Source organism: Schistocerca gregaria, chromosome 9 (genome assembly GCF_023897955.1).
Source record: "Schistocerca gregaria isolate iqSchGreg1 chromosome 9, iqSchGreg1.2, whole genome shotgun sequence".
Lineage (NCBI taxonomy): Eukaryota > Metazoa > Arthropoda > Insecta > Orthoptera > Acrididae > Schistocerca > Schistocerca gregaria.
The window spans coordinates 122,013,351-122,019,350 of NC_064928.1; positions in this window are offsets into that span (position 1 = coordinate 122,013,351).

Below are 6,000 nucleotides of genomic sequence, written 5' to 3' on the forward strand. Positions count from 1 at the left end.
TCGATAATTAATGTAACGAAGTGCTTTGCGTGCCCACTGGCAGTGCACTGACCACAGACACTACGGAGGTCTCAAAAATGCACAACAACTTGGGCAGGGAGAGGCATTGTTCCCACACTTGTTACGAGGGTATACCTACTTATCTGCTTAGTATACTTCATTCTAGAAACTCGTCACCATAATTCCCGCTAATCCGAACAAATCGGCAATCCAAACAAGGTCCGGTCCCAGTTAGTTCCGATTAACAGGGCTCTACTGTATTAAAGTAGCCCAAAACCTGATCACCACTAAATATAATCCAAAGACAAAGGTAACAACTCCAATAAATGAAAGGACAATGTACCTATATCTCGTAACATCCAAAGGAGTACAATCAGCTATCAGTAAACTAAAGAGTGAAATGTCCTGCAGATTTGATGGTATCCCTCACAAAATTATTAAATATAGCACTGATAATGTTGTCTCTCAACTTGGTGGACATAATCAATGACTCCTTTGAAACTGGTGCATTTTCAAGTAAACTTAAGCAGTCAACACTAATACCAGTTTATAAAAATGGTGACAAGTTTGACATTAAAAATGTCTCTATCATTATTGTGACAAATAAATAAAAACACGTATAGCTGCCTTATGATTTTATTTTATTTTGTTTTTACAAGTTTCAATGCTTCATCATCTGTATTTTTGAAAATAATTGAAAGAATAATGTATGACAGATTGCTAGACTTCCTAAACAAAAATAAAATTCTTGTAAATGCACAGAATGTTTTCAGAAAAGGCAAGTCTCCACAGACAGCTCTCTTCTGTTTCCTAAAACTTGTTTACAAAGTTATTGAGGACAAGGAACTGATCTGTGGGTTGTTTTGGGATCTTTCCAAAGTAGTTGACCTTATAAATCATAATCTAGTGATGTTAAAACTGAATAATTACGGTGTCCATGGTATTTCCTACGAGTGGTTCAAGTTACATTTAACTGAAAGGAAAGAAAGAGGATAGAAATGTCTACAATTCTGAATGTAAAAAAGTTAATTATGGAGTGCCCCAGGGCTCGGTATTGGGACCATTGTTATTCTCGATTTTTATCAATGACCTACCTCACCAGTGTTCAACAGCTGATACCATATTATTTGCTGATGATACTAGCTTCATTATAAAAGGGAAGAAAGATTACGAGATGCAGCAAAATATCGACAAAACAGCAGAACTGGCAGAAAAATGGTTGAAAGATAACTGTCTAGTTGTCAATGACAAGCAAACTGTATGGATGGACTTCAACCATATAAGGAACAAAAATAGGAATAATGTAAAATTCACATTATTGAATAGCCAAAGCCAGCAAAAGAACCACATAATTTTTTTAGGATTATGGGTGGATGAGCATCTAAGATGGGAAAAACATGTAGAATTGCTTAACAAAAAATTAAGTGAGTACTGTTAGATATTAAGAGTGCTTAAAGATTGCTGCAACACCGAAACAGTGTTAAGTGCTTATTACACATGCATGCATAGTCTACTGAAGTATGAAATAGTGTTCTGGGGAAATACCTCTTTTGCAAAGCAGTCTTTTAAGCTCTAAAAGAAAGCTTTAAGATTAATAAGTGATTTTGCTTACAAAGCACCATGTAGAGATATCTTTAAGGAATTAAAAATCATAAATTTACCATCTATATTTATATTTGAAAGCACATGCTTCATTAAAAACCATAAAGTTTCACCTTTGAATTATGAGATCCACCATTATCAAACAGGGAACAGGGAAGACTATCATAGGGATGTGCACAGAAAATCAATACATCAGGACAGTGCTGTTTACTAACCAATAATTCTGTACAGTGCATTGCCAGGTAGCATCAGAAAAATACTAAACAGTAATACATTCAAAAAAGAACTAAATAATCTACTAATAGACAACAGCTTCTACAGCATTAATGATTACCTGGTATTTTGCTCAAATCTGTAGATCTACTCCATAACTCTCTAAACGAAAGTTCATAATTATCAACCATACCTAGATAAAACCAAACTTCTTTCATCCATATATGTATGTAATTATACACCTAGCTTTTGTGCTGTATGTTACTATGCCTAGTTAACTAAAGTAGTGGTATTAAATAGCTTTAGTAAAATCAACCAAGGAGTTTCACAAGCTTTTCTTCTACCTGTATGTACATGAGCAGAATAATGTTTTTGTTATAAAGATTTGTTGATATCAGAGATAAGATTTTGTACATGATGTATATATGCAATATTTTATACCATTTTGTACTTTGATGAGTCCAATATAATGAATGTGATAATACGGGCACTAAAGAAATAAATATTTTTGGTGAAGTTTTCTTCTATTTCAATAAACTGAGAATTTTCAAAGTTTCTTTTGATTTTCCACATCATATTTGATGTTTCTTTTCTTTGTTGTCTGAATTGTTCAAGGTCTTCCTGTTTTTTTCAAATATCTCCATTTATTCCATTTTTGAGCTCTTTGTATTAGTGCGTTTACACACTCGTCATTCCACCATGTCTTCTTTTTATTCTTGACCAATCCTAAAAGTTTTCTCTGCCGCTTTAGTTATTTGCATATGGTGTTCACACCAATCATGTTCTTTACGTGTCTAAATTCCTTCTGTAAATTTTGTTTATATTTTCTTTTGTAATATTAGCTGTAGTGGTGTTGCATCTAATAACTTTCTTAGTTGCCTTTTTTTGTTTTAGATGGTAGAAATTTTATTTTAATCTTAGAGAGAGAATGATCTGAATCACATTCCCCATTTCTGATTATTTTAACATTCATAATTTACGTTATATATGGTTCAAATAGCTCTGAGCACTATCGGATTTAACTTCTAAGACCATCAATCTCCTACATCATATACCTTTTCAATACAGCTATGTGATCCACTTGAAATTCTCCTAGGTTTGGGTTTGGATGTCTCCAAGTTTTGACATTTCTTGGTAGTTTGTGAAAATGTGTGGACATGAGTATCGACTGGAACGTTTTACACATATTGATCAGTCTTTCACCATTTCTATTTGTTCTTGAGTGTGCTGGATATTCACCTACAATAGTCCTAAATTTCTTTTCCCTCCCAATCTGTGCATTTTAGGTATGATAGAAATTTCAGATTCTAAAAGATCCCAGAATTGATTTACTTTCTCCAGATTTCTTTTGTTGTCTGCATTTATAGGTGCATGAGAGTTTATGAGGGTGTAACTTTTATTCTTGCATTTTATTGTTACCATGGACACACTTTCTGAATTTGATCTAAACTCTGTTACACTGTCTACATGTTTTTGGTTAGCATAAAATGCAGTTTGGAACATCGGTATGTTTTCCATTATACTCACTGCTGGTTTTCCTTTATAAAGTCTATAATGTTGTGTATCAACTACATTGTCAGCTAAGAGTCGTGTTTCCTGTACTGCTATAACTTGTATATCATTCTTCCGAAGAAAGCCTTCTTAGTAAATAAATGTTTGTATTCATTCAGTGAATTCTAATCTACTTGCTCTCTCTTGTAACACATAATATAATTAGAATACTAAGACAAATATATGTACCATTACTATACATAATTGCTATCTATAGTAATCTGCTCACCTGTGTATGACGTTTGCAAAAGGCATCAGCTTGATGGCCAACACGCGAAAAATGTAAATAAATAAATAAAAATCAAAAAATGAAATGCATTTGGCTGTCAAGAGAGCAATGTGTGATGCCTTCAGTGACTACTGTAGCAGAATATTGTCAAATGACATCCAAAGGAATTCTGTTCATGTGTAAAGGCTGTTCATTGCACCACAATTAGCGTCTCGTCCCTAGTGAATGAGACAGGAACTGAAATTGAGGATAGCAAAGAAAAAGCATAATTCCATTTTCAAATGTTCCTTTACAAAACAAAACCCAGGACAATTGCCCCAATATAATCTTCATACTACTGAAAAGAAAATGAAGCAATTATTTGTGTCAATTGTGTTGAGAAATTGCTGAAATTGTTAAAACTGAACAAAGCTTCAGACCCCAATGGAATCCATAAGATTCTATACTGAATTTGCAACTGACTTAGTTCCTCTTCTAATTATAATCTATCATAGATCCTCAAACTGAACCTGTGCCCATTACTCAGAAAAAGGCACAGGTCGCACTCATCTACAAGAACAGTAATAGAAGTGATCCACAAAACTACCATCCAGTATCCTTGATATCAGTTTATTGAAGAATTTTAGAACATATTTTATTCGAACATAATGCAGTATCTTGAACAGAATGACCTCCTCAAAGCTAACCAGTAGAGATTTCAAAGATAGCTCACAATTTTCTCACATGGCATACTAAAAGCTTTGGATCAATGCAACCAGACAGATGCAGTGTTCCTTAATTTCTGAAAAGTATTTGTCTCAGTACTGCCCCTACAATTATTGTCTAAAGTACAACCATATGGGGTATCAAGTGAAATTTGTGACTGGGTTGTAGTAGTAGCTTCAGGTGCGTCCCAGGGAAGTGTGTTGGGATCCTTGCTGTTCATTTTGTATATTAATGACCTTGCACCCAATATTAACGGTAAAAGTAGGAATTTTGCAGATGATGCAGTTATCTGTAATGAAGTCTTATCTTAGAGAAGCTGGTAAATATTCTTTCAGATCTTGATAAGAATTCAACATGGTTCAAAGATTGGCAACTTGCCCCAAATGTTCAAAAATTTTAAATTTCACACTTAACAAAAAAAAAACATAGTATCCTAGGACTATAATATCAATGGGCCACTGTTGGAATTGGCCATCTCATACAAATACGTGGGTGTAACACTTTGTAGAGAGATGAAACAGAATGATCACATAGGTTTAGCGATGGGTAAAGCAGGTGGTTGACTTTGGTTTATTTATTTATTTATTTATCCATCTGCTAATAATAAATATTGTATGGATGTTGTCAAGGGTACATGTAAGCCATTTCAAAGAAATGGGACACAAACAATATATACATAAAAATGTACAAAACAAAATAATACAATGCAGTTAATAATAATACGCTGAAATTAATACAGCCTATATACATCCCTGCTTGTTATTTTAAATGCATAGTCTGTTTTTCATAAGGCTTTAGTTTTGACCTCCCTAGATGGCAAGTCCTTATATACACAACACTGCTTAAGTATATATTTACATCACACAACAGCTGTCCTTTAAGTAAGTAAATGTAATAAATGATTAGGTAATGAATAATTATGTACAGATAGAGTATTTTCCATTATGCCTTTATAAGTATCATCAGAAAAAAAATTATTGACCTACATAGTCATTTACAGAATAAAAACACTGTTCTACTAGAAGTTTTTTAAATTCTGTTTTAAATTGTTATCATCTTCTAACTGCCTGATGTTGACTGGCAGTGCGTTGTACAGTTTTGCACCGATATGGCTCAGACGCCTTTGTGTATTCATTCTTTTTGTTTGCTGAGTATGGAGTGCTGCGTTATTATGGGTATTGTAGTTATGAAAGTCAGCAATTGTCTGAAAATCTGCAATGTGGATCCTGACATATAATACACATTTGTATATGTATAATGATGGTATAGTAAGTATTCTAAGCTTTTTGAATATGGGTTTGCAGTGTGTCTGTGGATGACTGTGAGTTATTATTCAGATGGCCCTCTTCTGCAACAAAAAAATTTGTTTTAGGCACCCTGTTTTGGAAACCCAAAATATTATTCCATATGTGGCAAGAGATTGAAAATAGCCAAAATATGCCATTCTGGCACCCTCTGAGGTACAAACATTTGCATTAATTCTGAGGGCAAAACAGGCTGAATTAAGATTCTGTGCAAGTTTTATTTTGTGGTCATTAAAATTTCATCCACGTGAATCCCCATCAATTTTGTGGATGTCACTCTGTCTAAGACTTTGTCACCCCACACAAGATCAAGATTTTTGACATGTTTTTCCAAATTGCATATGATTTGTTTTATTTACATTCAATGTTAACCTGTGTACATTGAACCAAGAATGG